This window comes from Podarcis bocagei, assembly GCF_964188305.1.
Source record: "Podarcis bocagei genome assembly, chromosome: W".
NCBI classification, from domain to species: domain Eukaryota; kingdom Metazoa; phylum Chordata; class Lepidosauria; order Squamata; family Lacertidae; genus Podarcis; species Podarcis bocagei.
In genome coordinates, this window is record NC_138131.1 from 56,027,727 (window position 1) to 56,050,103 (window position 22,377).

General features: G+C 49.3%; 1 protein-coding gene across 1 annotated transcript in view; it reads right to left on the minus strand.

Annotated features, from left to right (window-relative positions):
- Positions 1–15,428, minus strand: part of LOC308578111 (putative helicase senataxin) — a gene marked incomplete at its 3' end in the record, with an annotated part of 172,123 nt that extends 156,695 nt beyond the window's left edge. The window contains exon 1 of the mRNA XM_081178380.1: positions 15,289–15,428. The remainder of the gene's footprint in view (positions 1–15,288) is intronic.
- Positions 15,429–22,377: the final 6,949 nt, after the last annotated feature.

Sequence of the window (22,377 nt, forward strand, 5' to 3'; positions counted from 1 at the left end):
CTTTGAATGGCAACCCTTGGGTTGACAGCCACACCTGGTCCCCCACCCTGATGCTTTCACCTTCCCTTCTGTTTTTGTCTGCTTGCCTCTTATATTCCTCCTTAGCCCTGTTTAAGTTGAGTTGGAGCTGGCGATGGATCGCTTCCATTTCTTCCACGAACTGTTCTGCAGCTGGAACGCTCCAGTTCTCCCCCTCCCCCCCTGGGAAGGCTCTGGGATGGCACCCGTGATTAGCCAAAAAGGGGCTCATCCCCGTGGACACGTTCTCTGCATTGTTGTAGGCAAATTCTGCCAACGCCAGCTTCTCCACCCAATCATTCTCTCTGTCATTAACATAACACCTCAAATATTGTTGGAGAACCCCATTTGCTCTTTCCGCCTGCCCGTTGGTTTCAGGATGACGGGCCGTCGAGAAATTAACCTCTACATGCAGTAAGCTCATGAGCTTCCTCCAGAACCTGGAAGTAAATTGTTTCCCTCGGTCTGAAACCACCCTCAAGGGGGCGCCATGCAACCTAAACACATTCTCTACAAACAATTTGGCGGTTTCTTCTGCTGTAACCGCATGTGAGCAGGCTATGAAGTGGGCCATTTTAGTTAACAGGTCTACTACAACCATGATGGCTGTTTTCCCTCTAGACCTTGGCAGATCAGTCATGAAATCTATTGCCACTGCTTCCCACGGTCTCTCAGGTGTGGGCAGTGGTTCTAATAAACCAGCCGGCGCCTGCCTCTCCCCCTTGGCTCTTTGGCATTGTTCACACCCTCTCACATACTCCCGCACATCTTCCCTGACCTTGGGCCACCAAAATTCCCTGGTAACCAGCCACATGGTTTTGTGTTGCCCAAAGTGCCCTGCTGTGGGGCTATCGTGCAGCTGCTTGAGTACTTTCTCCCTCAATTCCCCTTCAGGTATATATAACGCTCCCTTATAATACAATGCCCCATTTCTCTCCTCAAAACCACCGGGTTTGTCTTCCTCCCCTCTGAGATCCCTGAGTTTCCCCTGGGCGTATGCATCCTGCACCGTACCCTCTACCAATTCCCTTTGCCCCACCAAAGTCGCCCCACACACCCAGCGGTCCTCTGGAATGATATGGGTTTCTTCGGGTGCTCCCTCCCCCTCCAAATATTCAGGCTTGCGTGAGAGAGCGTCCGCCCTAACATTCTCTGGGCCTGGCACCTAACAAATCTCAAAGTTAAATTTGGAGAACTCTTGGGCCCATCTCAACTGCCTTTGGTTGAGCACTCGCGCCGTTCTCCAGTACTCTAGATTTTTATGGTCCGTGCACACTTGCACTTTATGTTGTGCACCAACTAGCAGATGCCTCCATCTCCGGAACGCCTCATGAATAGCAAGCAGTTCTCGGTCGTACACCGTGTAGTTCCTCTCGGATTTGTTCAGCTTCCGCGAGAAGAAGGCACACGGACGCCACTCCGACTCCTCCTTCCCCGGCTGCAGAAGAAGCACCGCCCCTATGGCTCTGTCAGATGCGTCTGTTTCAACCCTTAGCTTCTTTCGTAAATCCACATGCAGAAGTTGTTCTTCAGAGGCGAAGGCCCTTTTCAGTTCCTCAAACGCTCGCCCCGCCTCCGCCGTCCATACAAACTTCTTCTTACTGCTGAGACAGTCAGTGATGGGCGCCGTCAGATGGGCGAAGTTGCGGATGAACTTACGATAAAAGTTTCCAAACCCTAGGAACCTCTGCACATCCTTCTTGGTTTTGGGTGTTTTCCATTCCAGCACTGCCTGTACCTTGCCGGGATCCATGGCCAATCCCTTGTCTGACAGGCGGTACCCCAGGAATTCCACCTCCTTGGTATGGAACCGACACTTCTCCAGTTTGACCCACAGCCTGTTGGCTTGCAGTCTGCTCAACACTTCTCTGACGTCTCTCACATGTTGCTCCTCATTCTCAGAATACACCAACACATCATCTAGAAAGGCAACGCAATTCTTGTAGAGCAAAGGGCCCAGCACGTGGTTCATAAAAGATTGAAAACACGCGGAGCCTGCTTGTAATCCAAATGGCATAACGAGGTATTCAAACGCCCCCAAAGGGGTAAACATGGTGGTTTTCCATTCATCCCCTTTCCTTATGCGTATCAGGTTGTACGCCCCCCTTAGATCCAGCTTTGTGAAAATCTTTCCCTTCCTCACCATGGTCAAAATATCATCAATTCTGGGCATAGGGAACGCCACCGGTTCAGTCACTGCATTCAGCCGCCTAAAATCACATACAAGTCTCGGCTTGTCTGCATTTTTTTTGTCCACAAAGAACACTGGGCTCCCCCCTGCTGCTTTGGACTCTCTGATGAAGCCTCTCTTCAGGTTCTTGTCAATGAACCCTCGCAACTCCTGCATTTCCCTGTCTGACATGGCATACAACTTGCCCACGGGAAGCTGTGCTCCAGGGAGTAAATTGATCTGACAATCAAAGGGTCTATGAGGTGGTAGTTGGTCAGCTTCCTTCTCGCTGAACACGTCGCTGAGATCTGCATACTGTGGTGGTACCTTCACCTTCCCCATTACTTCAGTCCCTGCTAGGGTGGCTTGGGCCCCTACTGAACCCTTCTCCCCTTTGCAGTGTTCTAGGCAATGTGCTGAACCAAAGGACACCACTCTTTGATGCCAGCCAACCAGCGGATCATGTAGAGCTAGCCAGCTCATTCCCAAAATAATGGGAGCGCCTCCCAGGGTGGCCACATTAAACGCTATCAGTTCTGTGTGCCTTGCCACCCTCATTATCATTGGGACAGTCTGCAAGCGGACTCCTCCTCCCAACAACTCCCTGCCATCAATCGTGGTCACCTGCAGGGGGTTGCTTAAAGGGATGGTCTGTATCTGGTGTTCAGCAGCAAACTCCTTGCTCATAAAATTGCAGGAGCTGCCTGAGTCCAATAGCGCCTTTATTTTTAGGGGGTGCCCATTCTGCAGCTCTAGCGACACTTCAATCACTAGAGCAGGTCGAGGAGCTTCTGGCACGGGCACTTTCACTGCTCTTTGGCCTGGCTGCAGTGCCCCAATTGTGGCAACCAGGCGTTGGCTTTTACCTGCTCCGCTCCCCCTTCTTCTCCCCCCTCAACAGCTCCCACCATCCCTTGCCATTCCTTCCTCTGGGGGCAGCCTCTGGCAAAGTGGCCTGGCTGTTGGCAGAGATAGCATTTCCGGGGGCCCTTTCCCTCCTTCTTAGCTCCCTCGCTGGTTTTTGAAAATGCGCGCGCGCGCGCTGTTCCGATTTCCATCGGCTCTGCCGGCGGGAAAGCTGGCTCAGGAATGTCTGGAATGCGGAACTCCTTCCAACGTTCCCCTCTCCCTTCCCGCCTCTCCAAGGCTCTTGCCTCCTGCCGCGCTCCTATGGTCAGCGCAGATTTGGTCAGCTGATCCATAGACTCCGCCCTGGGGCTCCGTGCCAGCTCGTCTTTCACCCCCGAAGAAAGACCTTCTTCAAATAGCATGTGAACGGGTGCCGCCGATAAATCCCAACTCAGTCTGTGAATCAGCATGGTAAACTCAGTCCAATATTCACGGACAGATCGACTCCCCTGCTTACAAGCCATTAGCTGTCTGCGCACCACCCCTTCCTCAATATCGCTGGAAAACATGATATCCATTGCACGAAAGAACTTCATTGTGTCCTTTAGTATGTCATTGTGCGTTGCCATTAGGGGTCGCACCCAGTCTCTAGCCCCTTTCTCAAGATGCCCAATTACAAAAGCAACTCGCGATTCCTCATCAGGGAACTCATCGAACTGCACATTAAGGGCATATTGCATCTCTGTCCTAAAAGCATGGTAGTCCTTGGGGTCCCCCCCAAATTTCTGCACCAATCCTGGTACCTTTCTGGGGAATTGGGTGGCTCTCCCCTTCTTGTCTGCATCCTGAGCCCTTCTCTCCTCCAGCCTCGCCGTCTGCAGGGCCAGTTGAACCTCCAACGCTCGGTATCTATCTTCCAAGCTTGGATCAGCTCCAGCCCCTGCTCCTCCGGTTCCGGTTGGTTCGCTCATGATGCCTTCTCTTGCACAGGCAGCGTACAAAGACTGTCGGACTGCTGTGAGGGTTTGATTAGCTGCTTGTGCGTGAAAACGTGCTCCCTCAGAGTTTGTGCGCCCCCACAAACCTCCGTGTGTGACGGAGCTCCTCAGACATGTCTGCTCTAGTCACTAGTAGAGTCCGACAGTGGCTGTCTGCGGAAGCGTTTCCAGCAAAGAAGTTCCTTAACGGAAACGCGTCTCCTGGACTCACGGCGTGACAGTTTCCTGCGAGGTATGGGTCTCCCTATGGGAGACTCCGATACCTCCCCACTGTTCTCGCTGGAAGCCTCCCTGAGCCCTCCCTCCTGCTCGCATTCCCTCAGAGACCCACTCCTCCCCCTGCTGGTCCCTGCTTCAGCAGTTGAGTCTCTTTCATCCTGCCTGAGTCCCTCCACCACCTGATGCTCTGATGGCAGTTCCCTGACAGTAACCTTTTTGCTTCTCCCCCAATATTCCTGAAACCAAATCAGGTGTTCTGCGGGGTGGCACGGCAGTAAAAAAATTTAAAAATGGCACCTAGACATTTTGTTTTGGCACCCACAACCTAGGTCCCAGAAGCCACATGGCTCCTAGCTTTCCTACCCCAGTTTCTAACACTGATGCTGGGACTCCAGTATCCATTAGCCCCAGTCAGCATGGCCAATGGTAGGAAAGGGCTGTATCTCAGTGGTTAGAGCACATGCTTTGCATGCAGAAGGTCCCAGGTTCAATCTCCAACATCTCCAGGTAAAACTGCCAGGTAACGCTGCCTGAAACCCTGGAGGGCTGCTGCCAGTCAGTGTAGACAATACTTGGCTAGATGGACCAAAGGTCTGATTCAGTATAAGACAGCTTCCTAGGTTTCCTATGGTGGGAGTTGTAGTCCAGGAAGGGTTATGGGTTAGTGAACCCTGCACTATGATGACCACAGGATGTTGATTTTTTACAAGCACATATATATATATAATTATATATCAATGGAAAGATAATTTTATGAAGAATGTAATACAAGAAACTTTGTTCAATTATCTGTATTCTATCAAAGGTTATAGCCACATAACCAGAAAAAGGAAGCACAACTTGCTTAGGTTGATATGCTGCAGCTTTCCTTCATTGGAAGGTAGCCAATGAGCATGAGTGTTTAGATAGCATCAACAGTGTCTCCGAAAAATTTTACACATCACTTGGGAAGACAGGAGAACTAATATCAGTGTACTGGAAGAAGCAAAGATCACCAGTCTTGAAGCAATGATTCTTCAACATCAACTTCGTTGGACTGGTCATGTTGTGTGGATGCTTGATTATTGTCTTCCAAAGCAACTACTCTATTCTGAACATAAAAATGGAAAGCGTAATGCTGGTGGTCAACAAAAGAGGTTTGAAGACTGTCTCAAGGCAAATCTTTAAAAAGTAGTATAAACGCAGTCATCTGGGAAACACTGGCCTGCAAGCACTCCAATTGGAGAACAGCCTTTACCAAAGGTGTCCTGGGCTTTGTAGACACTCAAACTCAGGACGCAAGGGAGAAACGTGCTAAGAGGAAGGCACACTTGGCAAATCCACACTGTGATCAACTCCCGCCCGGAAACCAATGTCCCCACTGTGGAAGGATTTATGGGTCCAGATTTGGCTTCCATAGTCACTTACGGACTCATTGTTAAATCCGTGTTTATGGAAGATGATGTTATGTACTGGAGCTGAGAGGAGGACATTTGTCAGTGTTTTTATGTGATTGCTATCAAGTTGATTATTTTTGTGTGTGTTCTTTCATTTAGTGAGCTTGTAAAATGTAATAACATTAAAGGAATGGCACAAAGAGTTGACTGGTCACCCAGAAAGTGATGTAAAATAGTACTATCAAGTGAACAGTTATGAAGAAATTAGAATAAAAAATGGTGAAAACTTAACCAAAGGTGGCATTCCTACATTTTTCATAGAATCATAGAGTTGGAAGAGACCACAAGGGCCATCGAGTCCAACCCCCTGCCAAGCAGGAAACACCATCAGAGCACTCCTGGCATATGGTTGTCAAGCCTCTGCTTAAAAACCTCCAAAGAAGGAGACTCCACCACACTCCTTGGCAGCAAATTCCACTGTCAAACAGCTCTTACTGTCAGGAAGTTCTTCCTAATGTTTAGGTGAAATCTTCTTTCTTGTAGTTTGGATCCATTGCTCCGTGTCCGCTTCTCTGGAGCAGCAGAAAACAACCTTTCTCCCTCCTCTATGTGACATCCTTTTATATATTTGAACATGGCTGTCATATCACCCCTTAACCTCCTCTTCTCCAGGCTAAACATGCCCAGCTCCCTTAGCCGTTCCTCATAAGGCATCATTTCCAGGCCTTTGACCATTTTGGCTGCCCTCCTCTGGACACGTTCCAGTTTGTCAGTGTCCTTCTTGAGTTGTGGTGGCCAGAACTGGACACAGTACTCCAGGTGAGGTCTGACCAGAGCAGAATACAGTGGCACTATTACTTCCCTTGATCTAGATGCTATACTCCTATTGATGTCAGATAGTTGTTTATTTCTTTGACATCTGATGGGAGGGCGTTCCACAGGGCGGGCACCACTACCGAGAAGGCCCTCTGCCTAGTTCCCTGTAACTTGGCTTCTCACGGTGAGGGAACCGCCAGACGGCCCTCTGGGCTGGACCTCAGTGTCCGGGCAGAACGATGGGGGTGGAGACGCTCCTTCAGGTATCTTGGACCGAGGCCATTTAGGGCTTTCAAGGTCAGCACCAACACTTTGAATTGTGCTTGGAAACGTACTGGGAGCCAATGTAGGTCTTTCAAGACTGGTGTTATGTGGTCTCGGCAGCCGCTCCCTGTCACCATTGTTTTTAAAAAAGGCATTGTTATCTCTCAAACAAAGGTTCAAAAGATTAAACTGAGCTAAAACCCATGTGAACTGGACAGCGGAACAATGGGACAGTGCTATTTGGAGTGATGAAACCAAAATCCCTTTGCTTAGTAGTGATGGCATGAAATATGTGAGAAGAATCAGAGGAGATTTACATCCTACTTGCATTACACCTACCATGAAACACCCAGTTAGTGTTATGATCTGGGGCTGTGTGACAGCAAAAGGTGTGAGCAGAATTTGCATCATTAAGGGGAATGTAAATGCCCCAAAATACATAGCCTAGAGACCTTAACTCAGGGCTCAGCAAACTTTTTCAGCAGGTGGCCGGACCACTGTCCCTCAGACCTTGTGGGGGGCCGGACTATATTTTGAAAAAAAGTAATTAATGCATTCCTATGCCCCACAAATAACCCAGAGATGCATTTTAAATAAAAGGACACATTCGACTCATGTAAAAACATGCTGATTCCCGGACCACCCGCGGGCCAGATTTAGAAGGTGATTGGGCCGAATCTGGCCCCCGGGCCTTAGTTTGCCTACCCATGCCTTAACCCAATCCAAAATCTATGGAGCCGACTAAAGAACCTTGTTAGTCAGAAGCAACTCAGCAATAAAACCCAATTAATAGAGGCAATAATTCAATCTGGGTTTCACATTATTATAACTGCAGAACTAAAGAAACTTGGTTCACTCCATGGGAAGGCGTTGTAAGACCGTAATTAAAGCTAAAGGTTACCCAACTAAGTATTAACTGACATGGTGAGAATTTTTGTATATCTCATTTTTTCTATGTGTTTCATGTTTCTTCTTGATGACTGCTGTTGTGATAAATAATCCTTCATAAAATTTATTGCATTACATTCTTCATTAAATTATCTTTCCATTGATATATAATTTTATGGTATTACTCCAAAAAATAGTGGTGTTATGAGCCATCAAACCTCGGAGATACACTTTTTCCAAAAGGTTTCCACAATTTTGGCCACTAGTGTATACAGAGTGCCTCACAGAAAGTAAACTTTTCGTTCAAGAAAAGCTTGCTTTGCTGTGTGTAACTATGAATTTCACATTGGGCAGCATGGACACCACAGAGTGCAGACATCATATGGGGACAGATAAAGGGAGAGCAGCATTAAAGAAAAGAAAACCAGATTCTGTAAGTGAGAGCAATTAACATAACGGGGAGACTTGTTTGGAACAAACAGTGACTGATTCCCTACACCGGCAAGCAAGCACCATCTCGTAGCAAAGTGATTGGAAGACCCAGCCCCAGAAATCTTTTTGTCTTTGCAGACAAGTTATTTATGATTTACTGTACAGAGAACACAGACAGGCAAAGCAGCAAAAGCTTCCCACAAAGGTGATAAAGGATTTGCCCATCTGCCACACACCTTTGCCTTGGGCAGTGTACAGAGAAGAGGCAACATGCAGAGCATCCCAGCATGGCTTCCCAGAGCCCATCTTATTTATTTATTTATTTATTTATTTATTTATTTATTTATTTATTTATTTATTTATTTACTGCTATTAGCCCATAAAGTATGTACAAACATAAAAGCACAGAGGCATAAAGACCGATATATTCGGCACCAGAAGGTGAACACCATGATGCAGGGGTGGGTCATTGAGCAGAGCCAGATAACAGCTTGGGGCCCGAAGAGCTCCAGGGGACGGATCCCAGAAAAAGGAAAACTGAAGACGAGATCCGACATGCACTCTTCTTCATAACTGTCCGATTAGTTTTTGATGTTGTTGTTGTTTTTGGTGGTTTTTGTGTGTGAGATAACCGCATTCAGGAATATCGCCACCTGCAGAGTTACAGAAGGATCTGTATCCTGCAAAAGTAGTGCGGCATGTGACTCAACATGCCTGCCAACCAAGCGCAGTAAAGCAGGACCCAGGAATTTAGTCCTGGCTATGCTATGTAGGGGACAGTTGAACATTATGTGTTGAAGAGAATCAACAGTTTTCCCGTCACACACGCATAGCGGAGACACCAAACCCTTGGAAAATCTGTGGCTCAGCAGGTTCGATGGAAGGACATTGAACCTTGCACGAATAAATGCAAGTCGGTGTGGTACAGATGAAAGAGATGACATGTATGATGGGAGGCCAAGTGGTGGGGTTATTCTGTGGTACCTGGGGGAGCAGACACCCCCACCCCCGGCGAGGTTGTGTTGATTTTCAATGTCTGCTAATCTTTGCTCAATAAGGCTTTTGGCTGAGCGTAAGTTCATCTTTAAAGAGTCCGCTGGGGAAATTCCGATGCTCAGAAGTTTGGCATGGATTTTTCCTACCCACGGATTGACAAAGTCGTCCCGCCAGAGGCACTGAAAAAGGTAATGGTCAGGAAGCCTATGCCAGCTGGACAGCCAATAACCAAAGACTCGCTTCCAGATGACAGTCTCCAATGATGTAATCTTTAACTCCAGACGTATGGCTGCGTTGCTCACACACATGGGGAGTTTCAGGAGGCGACGGAGAAACTGATTCTGCAATGTCCCCAACGATGTTAAATTGGACCCTGGGGCCATTCCCAGAGCCCATCACCAAGAGTATCCTGCTACTGCTGCCACTGTCCACTCCACACCTGCTCTTTCAATCTTCCAGGGGTCATCCAGATGGTGAACACAGGAGCAGCCACCTCACTGCTTCATCGGAATTTTATAGGTGCCACAGTAACACTCACTTGCCTTGTATGGAGGCAGTGGCCCCCTTTTTCTCCCAGAGTCCCACACCAACATTTGGAAGGCATTCTGCTTCCCACGTAGGGGACTTGAGAGGGTGGTGAAGGGGAGGGGGAGAGACATGCTCTGCTGCTATGGGGGTAGTTAGGAGGGTCAGAGCCCAGACAGAGGCTGGTGGGAATGCAATAGCAGAGGAAGATACTCAGAGGCAGCGGGGAGCAACCTAGAAACCAAGTCAGGACTGGGGCTCAATTTCATATACTTGTCTCTCTGGAAGTATAAGTGACAGAGAGGACATAGGAAGTTGCTTTGTGCTGCTGAGGACCATTGGCCCAACTTTCTCAGTATTGCATACCCTTGCACACCCTTCAAGTATCCCTATTTTCCAGGGAGAGTCCCAGAATTACGAAAGCCATCCTGGCTTCTGATTTGATCTGGGAATGTCCCTGTTTCCCCATGTCAGTGCTGCCGCCACCAAATTCAGGGAGGAGCCGGCACTTGTCCTGAGCTGCGGCGGTGAGGGAGCATCCTGTGGACTCTCCATGGCCATTGCCGCCGCCACCAACCCCCTCCCTTGGGTAGCGCATAGCGGCTGCTGGAGAACGGGTGAGGATGTGGAATGTTGGAGGGCAGAGTATTAGCTATACTGAACCACTTCCCTGAGGGCACCACTGAAAACTACAAAGGCTTACATCTCCAGAAGCACTGGTGTCCATATCACATTCACTTGGGTATCACTCATTGGAGCCAACTCCTTGGGGTCGAGGTACATTCGGCCCAGGGTTCAAAACGAACACGTGCTTTTTGCAATTCAATAGCGCCACCTTGCAACCAAGTTTAGATTTCCTGTTGCAATGTTGCGACTAAAATCTCCAGCAAGGGCAACATCCCTAAGAGCAAGCACAAAAGCTGAAAACCTGTTACCAGGTTGTTGAGCTTAAGGCACTCTGCAAGAAGCCTTTAGATACGCAGGAAGAAGAAATCTGATTCCATTGTGCTACTGTTTGCAAGAGCTGCAAAGCAAATTGTCTGCTGGTCTGCTGTAGAAAAAACAGCAGAGCAGCTGGTTTTTTCAGCCCACCCCCACACCTCCCCTCCAGAGCTGCTTGTGTTTAAGCAATGACCTTGGTGAGATAAAGAGCTCAGCCAAGAACAGCAAAGCCAGAGGAACAGAGGCTCCGTCTCCATAGCAACAAGACCAGATTTACATACCTCACAGAAAAAGGGGACTATGACTCAGTTGAGGGAGTCAGTAAGTAGACTTACAAGACTCTCCCCAGACTTCAAAAAAGATCCAGAATAAACGGTCCTTAGAACAGAAGATGGACCAACAAAACAAAGATGCTGCAGATAGTGTGGAAGCTATGGGACTTAGGGAAAACTTCCCACTGACAGGCACAAAGGCTCATAACGTAGTATCATGCTGCTCCTTTGCCTCTATGCTGACCTTGGAATCCTCACACATGTTCATCAGTGGATGAACCATCAGGAAGACTTGATCCACTAATTCAACTTGGCTCAGATAGAGAGAATTTATTAAGAGAGACTCTGAATACAGTCCTGGATGAACATCAGACAGACCATAATGGTGACATGAAAGAACTTACACCACATATGCATACAGGCTGTGTGGACTATGAAGTAGACCTGCGCACGTTATACAAATCACACCACAGCAGCGAGCATCAGGAATCTGCAAACCTTAAATATCTGGCACAAGAACTTCTAGAGAATGGTGAGCAAGAAACTGCTGTGCAAATATTTCCTGCTCGGCAAGAACAGCTACATGGCCAAAAGAAAAACTTGCATCTACCTGATGTTTCTTCCCAGGAGACTCTTCAAGAGTTCGACCTTCCAATATTCTTAAAAGAGTCAGAGCAATTAAATAAAGATGTTCCAATTGAAGGATTTTACAAAAGCCAATCATTTTGTCAAATGAGACAACCCGCATAGAGACCCCAATGGAATGACTATTATTGTTATTCATTCATCCAAGGTCCATGGACTGTTACAACAGTTAAAACACAATTATTTAAAAGCAATTTGAAACAATTTACTGTCACAGAAATAAGGTGGCTTCTAAAAATATGCCCAAGCAGGCAAATGCATAATTTTGCAGCCAGCCAACCCTTGTTGATTTTTTTTTTTTTTTTTGGGGGGGGTGGAGGCAACCAGATGGGGAGAAATGGATTCAAGTCCCTTTTTACCTTTAAAAATTCAGAGTAACCCTGGATCGGTCACTGTTTCTGAGACCAGTCAATCTCACAGAGCTGTTTGGTGGATAAAAAGTGGGGTGAGGAGGGAATAAACCTTCACCAGCACTAGGTACTACCATTGCTAAGATTGGTGGTGGGGCTAACCTGCCCCCCCCCCATGTTTTATTCAAGTAAACGCCCTTGCATGCTTAAGTTACAGTATAAAAAAACCCCAATTGTGCAACGATACAATATAGCTCTGTATTTAAGATACTATCTAAAACGCTCCCCACTCCAATCCCCAGCAAGTGACAGGGTCATAGCCTGTCCCATCAGGCTCTCCTTTAAACCAATTCAGACCACTGTTTACACAGACTAGCAGCAACCATCCAGTTTCACACAGAGGACATTTCCAGGGCCACCTGGAGATGCTGGGGATTTAAACTGGGACCTTCTGCATGTGAAATACTGTATATGCTCTACCAGGAAATTATTTCAGCCTAGGTGGTTGCAGTGGGGGTGGGGAAATATAAATGGGCAGTTCTCTGGTGGGTTGAAGTATGTGTCATAGGAGGTCAAACACACAAGAACCCTCTCCTGCGTGTGTGCAGATCAAGAAGGAAAGTCACATATTTGGGGGCTCTCCCCAGGTGTGTATTAGAAGGGAAGCAGCAAATGCATGGGGTGTTGTTCTTTTTCTGTGCGCGCGCGCGCAACAGAGATAAAAAAAAATGGTGGGGAGACTCTTCTGTGCTGTTTAGCGGGGGAAACAATCATATGGGAAGAAAATGCAGAAAGGGGGACTCCTGTGTGCCTGCTGTGAGGGGGAAACTGAGTTGCATGGAGAACAAATGAGGTGAGAAAATATGTCTGTTGAGGGCATGGGCGTAGCCTGTTGGGATATGAGTACTACGCAGCTGCGAACAAGCAGTTCAATGTTTACATCACATGATGGGTCTAACCGTGGGACAGGATGTTCCAAGCAATTCTCAGGGATTTGTTCTCTGTCTAATATGCGACCTTCCTGTTGTTTGTGTCGAGGAAGTCTAACGCAGTTGCTCGGAGGAGACTGAGTAAGCAGACATGCTTTTTGTACAGTGTACAGTCATGAATAAAGTAGAGATGAAATAGTCTACTTTCTGACTGTTTTCTTTCTCCTGCTGCTATGCAAGGGGGAAGGGGGTGTGCACCTTTCATCAGGGAGGTGTCGCCTATCAAGATCTCCCTGGTCTGCCAGGATGCCAGCCAGGGTAGGTCACCGGCAAACAGGCCCCAACAAGCCTGGGAAGATGAGCCAGCCTTCCCAAGGGGGCCAGTTTCCAACAAGTGGTAGCACGTGGATGGTCGAGGCAACAAGGCACAGCTAAGGGGGGCAGCTGTCCCCCTAAATCAAGTAAGTCCATACAAAATACTTAGATGAGGTTCCGCGCCCCCCCCCCATAAATCCTGGCTATGCCCATGGTGAGGGGCAAAAGGTCAAACACATGCAGTGGGGGGACGGGGTCTCTGCGTGTCCGTCAGGAGTAGAGATGTAAAATTTCCGGAAATTTTGAAGCCACGAGAAAAAAAACGTTTCCCCTCTGTTTTTTCCCGGGGGGGAAATGGAAATTTTGGAAAAATTGAAAAAAAGGTCAGTGTGGAGTAGTTTTACAAATTGCATAAAACACAGTGTAGATAAAAGTATTATGCTTGCAATAAAACAGGTAAGCAACCCCTTTTCCTCAAAAGCAACAAAAAAAAGCAAGAAACCATCAACATTAAAAATAATCAGATTTGCCCCTTAGAACCAACAGCAAATAAATTTAAGGTCCACCTCAATATTTAAGCTCCATAGAATGTCTACCCTTTGAGTAGTGCTTAAAAAAATAATCCAAAACAAAATCCAAAACAAAAACAAAACCAGAAGAAACAACATATACAGCTTATTCTATCTCATTTTTTGAACTACTGCTATCATTTTCCATTTCTTCTTCCTCTTCCTCTTTGTCATTTTTCTCATGGACTTCTAAAAAAAGGCTTTGGGGAAAAATGGGGGGGACACCTGTTTTTCCCCCTGTTTCCCCCCAGGTCTTTCAATCTCTACTTGACCACAGGCAGCGCAAAGCATAAGGCAATTTTTCTGCATGCCAGGCCAAGAAGTAACCAACATCCAGTTACTGAATAGTATGTTGCACTACGGCTTAAACTCTGAAAGGAAAAGGCGTGTATGTGCTTTTTTTATTGAATTTGTTATTATATATTATAAACCGGACGCGTGTGGCGCTGTGGGTTAAACCACAGAGCCTAGGACTTGCCGATCAGAAGGTCGGTGGTTCAAATCCCCGCGACGGGGTGAGCTCCCGTTGCTCGGTCCCTGCTCCTGCCCACCTAGCAGTTTGAAAGAACGTCAAAGTGCAAGTACAGTGGTACCTCGGGTTAAGTACTTAATTTGTTCCAGAGGTCTGTTCTTAACCTGAAACTGTTCTTAACCTGAAGCACCACTTTAGCTCATGGGGCCTCCTGCTGCTGCCGCACCGCCGGAGCACGATTTCTGTTCTCATCCCACTCAGCAAAGTTCTTGACCCGAGGTACTATTTCTGGGTTAGCGGAGTCTGTAACCTGAAGCGTATGTAACCCAAGGTACCACTGTAGATCAATAGGTACCGCTCCGGCGGGAAGGTAAACGGCATTTCCGTGCGCTGCTCTGGTTCGCCAGAAGCGGCTTACTCATGCTGGCCACATGTCCCGGAAGCTGTAAAGCGAGATGAGCGCCACAACCCCAGAGTCGTCTACAACTGGACCTAATGGTCAGGGGTCCCTTTACCTTTATTATAAACTGCATGATGGTAAGAGAGCTTTCTAAACAGTTTAGAAAAATATACAACGGAATACTAAAATGATTGATAAAACACAGTTAAAAGCAGGTATTTAAGAGTATTCGAAAGATCTTTAAAGTCAGCAGTGGTAAATCACATGCAGCTTCTACGTGTTCAGATGGGCTGCCCCTAACGAAAATGTTTTGAGCAGCACCCAGAAAGAGTGCAGTGAGAGCACCTGCCTGGTGTCAGTTGGCACGGGGCACCAAAGTGTGGGTGCTGGAAGGCCGGGGGGGGGAGGAAAAATTGGGGGGAGGGAACAGGTTTTTTCAGTCCCCCCCAAGCCATTTTTTTTTCAGGAAAAAAATTGGGGGGAAAGAGTGTGTGGAATATTCAACCTATATCAAACTTTTTTCCCATTTTTCCGGAAAAAAGCGGCTCTGGAAAAAAACAGAAAATACCTGGGGTTTTTCCCCATTTCCCCCCCAGGCCTTCCCATCTCTAGTCAGGAGAGAAACAGCCATATATAACGAGAGCACCCCTCTCCTGGCATGGGGGAGAGGAGGAGAAGCAAAGGCACCTTCTAGGATGTGATAGAAATGACGGGAGAGGAATAAAAAAAAAAGTTGTGAGGAGTAGCTGAGAGAGAAGGAGAATAGAAGCACCAGCACCCCATAAGAATAATTCATGATAATTAACTGTTGTTATGATGATGATTTTTTGTACTCCCCCTTACCTGCTTCTCCGGGCAGGAGTCTCCGAGGCAGTCAGCTGCACTCTCTCGCTCCTTCCCAACCCTCACACCGCCAGCCCGTTCTCCTGTTCTGGGGCTTTGCCTCGCTCCCTCCAGGCATTTCCGGTCGGAGTGGCCCAGCCCACTCCGCAACAGAAAATACTCATCCTAGGAGGTGGCCCCGCTCTCCTTCTGTCCCGCCTCTGACCGGAAAGAGTAAATTTTAGACCAGTATTAGGAAGAAGCCCGGAGCCACTTCCGGCTCTGCTTCCCGCTTCTCGGTCTCCTTACGGACTCTGCATAGACTTAGAAATCTATGATTCTTCTCATTCTAGAGACGAGACTTCCGAGTTATCTAGGAAATGCCTTGCTCACACACTGCGGCTGCGCGATATGATTAGAAGTAAAGCGAGGCGGGAATACGGGACTTGAGCACGGCGGTGATTGGGCGGCAGAGTCCTCACAGGAAAAGGGTAAAAGGCGGATCCAGCTGATTTTAAACGGATCCTCATGAATTCATATGATTTTTTCATTCAAATTAAATAAAGACACCATGATACTGTAGGCCATGTCTTACTCTGTAGGGGGACTGGGTTAAAGGCGGATCTACACGGATCCTCATGGATCCTCCACTTTTTAAAAAATAACTCCAACAAATCCAGTGTCAAATCACACCTGGATACAGACTGGACTATAAAAACGTGGATCCAACACTTTGCAGCACCACAAAAACATGGATCCACAGCATGGATCCTCATGAATTCATATGATTTTTATATTGAAACAAAATAAAAACACCATGATACTGCAGACCACATCTTAGTCTGTAGGCAGAACCAAACAAATCACGCATCCACTGTTTCAATGGTGCAAAAACATGGTTAAAAAACATGGATCCTCATGGTTTTTGCACTAGATCAGCTCGAAGTCACCATCAGATCAAACATCATGGCCATGGGCACATCCTGCACCAGAAAAAACTCGGATCCACAACTTCCTCGCCACTCCATAGCCCAAAAACGTGGTTTCGAAGCATAGATCCTCATGGATCCTCACGCTTTTTGCACTGGGCCACCCATAACTCACCGTCAAAACACACATCATAGCGAGGGGCACAGCCTGCACCACAAAAAACTCAGATCCATGGCTTCCTTGCCGCTTTAGGCGCAAAAACGTGGATTCGAAGAACAGATCCTCATGGATCCTCACGCTTTTTTCATTGGGACACCCCTACCGCACCATCAAATCACACATCATAGCCAGGAGGGGCATAGCCTGCACCACAGAAAACTCGGATTCATGGCTTCCTGGCTACTCTATGGCCCAAAAACGTGATTTCGAAGCACGGACCCTCATGGATCATCTTGTTTTTTGCATTGCCCACCCCAAACCCACGGTCAAATCACACATTGTAGTCAGGGGCACAGCCTGCACCACAAAAATCTAATATCCACCTGTTATGTACTGAGTTGAATAGGATCCAACTGCAGCAGTCTGATTGGTCCTAGAACAATAGGATCCAAATTGCAGCAGTCTGATTGGTCCTAGAACAATAGGATTCAGAATGCAGCAGTCTGATTGGTCCAAGAACAATGCAGCAGTATGATTGGTTGGCAGGAACCACCCAATCATGCTCCAGATATAAGTGAATCCACAACCTGATTGGCTTACAGTAGAATTCCAGAATTAACCAATCATGTGCAGCCCATTGTGTAAATAATGTATACAAAGCAGATACTTTGAGGGGACTTTCATTCATTCCTCCTCACCACTATGAGCTGAATAAAGAGCATGAAATCACTTTGCGACTCTGAGTATATTTCACTGGCGACAAAGGTGGGATCCCGCTGAGCTGACTGCCACACACAGCACCGCAGCACCGCCACCTGCCGCACCGCTGCCTCGCACCGTGTATCCAGGCTTCAGCTCCGGGACACAAGGAACTCAGAATGGCAACCGACAGCAGCTTCTCGCCGTTCAACCCCGCATCTGGAGACTGGGAATCGTACGCCTCCCGTTTCACCTTCCTTCTAGAAGCCAAAGGGGTCACCGACGAAGAAGATGCCAAGAAGAGGGCGATATTCTTCAGCATCTGCGAAGAGGAGACATTTGAAATCGCCCGGGCTCTCCTTGCACCTGAAGACGTTGCTACTGTTCCATACAAAACTATAATGGAACAGCTGAAGGGGCACTTTTCGCCGCAGCCCTCAGTGGTGACTCGTCGAAATGCCTTCTATGCAAAGCGGCAAGCCCCTGGGGAAACCATAACTGGGTTTGTGACCTCTCTCCGCCAAGCTGCCCGGTTCTGCAACTTCTTAGAGCTGGAGAACATGCTTCGTGACCGCCTCGTCGGTGGCCTGAAGGATGAGAAGCTGCAACAACGCCTCTACGCCAAGAAGGACCTAACGTTCCAGGTCGCTCTGGAGGAGGCCCTGGCAACGGAAGCTGCCAAGAGGTCGACGCAAGAGGCACGGCCGAGCCTGCCACCCCAACCGAGGGTCCACCATGAAGACCTCACCGACGACTCAGGATCTGACAGGGAGGAGGTGCACCGAGTACAGCAGCGCACTCAAGCAGCCCACATACCACAGCTGCCTCAACAAGAAGGAGGGAACTGCGCAAGCTGCGGGGAAAGTCACAAGAGGAGGACCTGCCGTTTCCGCAACGCAGAGTGCAGGCAGTGCAGAAAATTGGGACACATCGCCCGGGTGTGTCGAGCTCGGCCCACCCAACGCCAGGCATCAGATGACCAATCCAAGAGCCCCAGGTCCCAGGGCCCAACGCACCAAGGCAACTCTACGGAGCTCACGGACTTCCAGGTATACCAGTTGCCTCACCCCAACGTAGAGAAAATTTATGTAGAGGTACAGATAGAGGGGGCCCCATGCCGCATGGAGCTTGACACGGGTTCAACTCTATCCATAATCTCGGCAAGGACCTTAAGGAAACTGTGTCCTACTGGGGGTCCCAAACTCAGGCCGGCCCCATTCACCCTCCGGGACTTCCAGAAACGTAAGGTCCCCACAATGGGGGTGGGGACCTTCAGGGTGCAATACCGAGGGCGGACGCGGCAACTGGACTTGCTCGTGGTCAAGGGCCCCTACATTAGCTTACTGGGATTGGCATGGTTTGGACCACTGGGGCTAGCCATCACCGGGGTGAACCGCACTACCTTACAAGTGGACGTGGACGCCATCTGCAAGGAATTTCCAGGGGTTTTCGATGGGAAATTGGGACAGTATACGGGCCCCCCCATTGCTCTACAGCTTGACCCCGCAGTACGACCGGTCAGGCTCAAGGCCCGCCGGGTCCCGTTCGCCCTGAAACCCCATATAGACGAGGAATTGGACCGGCTCGTGGAGCAAGGCATGCTGGAGCCGGTGCCTAATGCCCCCTGGGAAACCCCAATCGTCACACCCGTCAAGCCTAATGGTTCGGTCCGCATCTGCGCAGACTACAAATGTACCATAAACAAGGCCCTCATAGCCCATGCATACCCAGTGCCAGTGGTCAGCCATGTCCTTGCCACCCTGGCTGGGTCGAAAATTTTTGGCAAGCTGGACTTGGCCCAAGCATATCAACAGCTGCCAGTAGATGAGGCCACAGCAGAGGCACACACGATTGTGATGCACAGAGGAGCGTTCAGGGTAAAGCGGCTGCAATTCAGTGTCAGTGTGGCACCAGGCATATTCCAGAATCTAATGGACTCGCTCCTTAAAGGGATTCCTGGCGTCACCCCCTTCTTCGATGATGTGTTGATTGCCGGGCCCACACCAGAGGAGTTTGAGGACCGCCTCCGCACCGTTCTGCACCGTTTCCAGACGGCGGGTCTCAAGGTGAAGCGGGAAAAATGTCTACTAGGAGTGCCTCAGGTGGACTTTCTGGGATTTATGGTGGACGCAGAACGGGTCCACCCAACTGGGGACAAGGTACGGGCCATTTGTGATGCCCCAGCGCCCAAGAGCAAGACTGAACTTCAGGCCTTCTTGGGACTATTGAACTTTTACCATTCCTTCCTTCCCCACAAGGCGGCGGTAGCGGAGCCCCTACACAGACTCCTGGACAAGCGGGCCCCTTGGGTGTGGGGCCAGCGCCAGGAGGCTGCATTTCAGGCAGTCAAGGACTTGCTTGTCTCAAACTCAGTCTTGGCACACTTCGATGAGAGGCTGCCGGTGGTGCTAGCATGCGACGCCTCGCCCTATGGCATCGGCGCTGTCCTGGGACACCAACTCCCGGATGGAAGAGAGGTACCGGTGGCATACTTTTCCCAGACACTCAACGCAACCGAGCAGAACTACTCGCAAATAGACAAGGAGGGTCTGGCAATTGTGAAGGGAGTAAAAAAATTCCATGGTTTCTTGTACGGGCGGCCCTTCACCGTGGTGACTGACCACAAGCCGTTGCTTGGCTTGTTTGCCCCCGAAAAGCAGACCCCCCAAGTGCTGTCTCCTCGCGTCCTCAGGTGGTCAGTTTTCCTTGCCAGCTACCAGTATGCACTGATTCACCGCCCGGGGAAGGCGATGGGTCATGCGGACGCCCTAAGCAGGCTACCACTACCGGAAACAGGCCCCGACCCAGCACCTGCACAAGAGGTTATGAGCCTGGAGCTGCTTCCCGACCGCCCCATTCAGGCACAAGAAGTTGCACACCATTCCAAGAAAGATAGGGTCATCTCCCGGGTCCTGGACTGGGTGTGGAGGGGATGACCCAGCAGCAGCCCTGGGCCAGAATTCTCTGGCTACACAACCCGCAAACATGAACTGTCGGCCCACAAGGGGTGCCTGTTATGGGGAAGCAGGGTCGTTGTTCCCCAGCCCCTCCGCAAAAGGGTCCTCACAGCCCTACACGAGACACACCCAGGGGTAGTAAGAATGAAGGCCCTTGCCAGGAGTTATGTGTGGTGGCCAGGGATCGACGGAGAGATAGAGGCCTGGGTCAAACACTGCCAGGCCTGCCAAGAATCCCGCCCAGATCCCCCAAGGGCCCCAGTCCAGTCCTGGGAGTCCGCCCGAGCACCATGGTCACGCCTGTATGTGGATTTCGCTGGCCCCTTTCAGGGGAAAACATTCTTCATAGTGGTGGACTCCTACACCAAATGGCTGGAAGTCGCACTGGTACCGTCCACTTCCACGTCCGCAGCCATCCGGGTACTACGCAGGCTGTTTGCAACCCATGGGCTCCCTGACACTCTCGTCTCAGACAACGGGACTGCATTTACGTCAGGAGAATTCCAAACCTTCACAGCGCAGAACGCCATCCGCCACATCCGTTCGGCGCCATTCCACCCTGCCACCAATGGCCAAGCAGAACGCATGGTGCGGACCACCAAGGACACCCTTCGCCACATGACGCAAGGGGATTGGGAGTACCGCCTTGCCAAATTCCTTCTAGCACAGCACAGCACCCCCAGCTCAACGACTGGCTGGAGCCCCGCTGAACTACTAATGGGTTGGCGCCTTGCAATCAGATTGGACCGCCATCTCCCCGATAGAGCTCAGGATGAGGTAGTGGTGGGGGAAGGCAGGAACCCCCGGACCTTCGAGGCCCAGGACCCAGTGTACGTAAAGAATTTTGGGGCAGTCCCAGCATGGGTACCCGCCACAGTCACCAGGGTCACTGGCCCCGTGTCGTACGAGGTGCTAACGGATGGGGGGCAATGCTGGCGCCGCCACTGCGACCAGATACGGCGACGATTCCCAGGAGAAAACCAGGAGGAGGAAAGGTCAGAGGAGTCCCAAGGGAACAGAGGGGTAGTGAGGCCCATAGACCAGAAGGGGCCAGCAGGAGAGGCAGAATCAGTAAATACAGAGAGGACCCGCGAGGCCGAAAGGACACCGGAACCAGAACCACGACTTAGCGAGCCGGTTGCGCCAGACCAAACAGGCCCATCACAGCCAGCATCCTTGGAACACGAGCCAGAACCTGAACCCCGGACCAGGGAACACCCCAGGCCGCAACGCACACGTAGGCCGCCGGTGTACCTCGAGGACTATGAATGCGACCTCCCGGGCATGACTGGAACTTAGAGGGGAGGGGTGTTATGTACTGAGTTGAATAGGATCCAAACTGCAGCAGTCTGATTGGTCCTAGAACAATAGGATCCAAATTGCAGCAGTCTGATTGGTCCTAGAACAATAGGATTCAGAATGCAGCAGTCTGATTGGTCCAAGAACAATGCAGCAGTATGATTGGTTGGCAGTAACCACCCAATCATGCTCCAGATATAAGTGAATCCACAACCTGATTGGCTTACAGTAGAATTCCAGAATTAACCAATCATGTGCAGCCCATTGTGTAAATAATGTATACAAAGCAGATGCTTTGAGGGGACTTTCATTCATTCCTCCTCACCACTATGAGCTGAATAAAGAGCATGAAATCACTTTGCGACTCTGAGTATATTTCACCACCGCTTCCTGATCATACCATGGCCCAAAAACCGGTTCTTGAAGCACGTATCCTCATGGATGATCTTGCTTTTTGCATTGGCCACCCCAAACTCACCGTGAAATCACACATCAAAAAACTCAGATCCATGGCTTCTTGGCCATTCTAGGCCCATAAACGTGGTTTTGAAGAACGTATTCTCATGGATCCGCATTGAGCCTCAGGTTTTTTGCATTGGGCCCCCCAAACTCACCATCAAATCACACATCATAGCCAGGGGCACAGCCTGCACCAGAAAAAACAAGGATCTACAGCTTCCTGGCCAAACCATGGCCCAAAAAACGTGGTTTCGAAGCATGGATCCTCATACATCCTCATGTTTTTTGCATTGGGCCCCACATAACTCACTGCCAGATCACACATCGTAGCCAGGAGCACATCCTGCACCACAAAAAAACAAGGATCTACAGCTTCCTGGCTAAACCATGGCCCAAAAAGATGGTTTCCTCATGCTTTTTGAACTGGGTCAAACCAAACTCACCGTCAAATCATACATACAGCCTGCACCACAAAAATCCAGGATCTACCACTTCCTGGTCATACCGTGGCCCAAAAACATGTTTTTGAAGCACGTATCCCCATGGATCCTCACGCTTTTTACATTGGGCCAACCCAAAATCACCGTCAAATCACACATGATAGCCA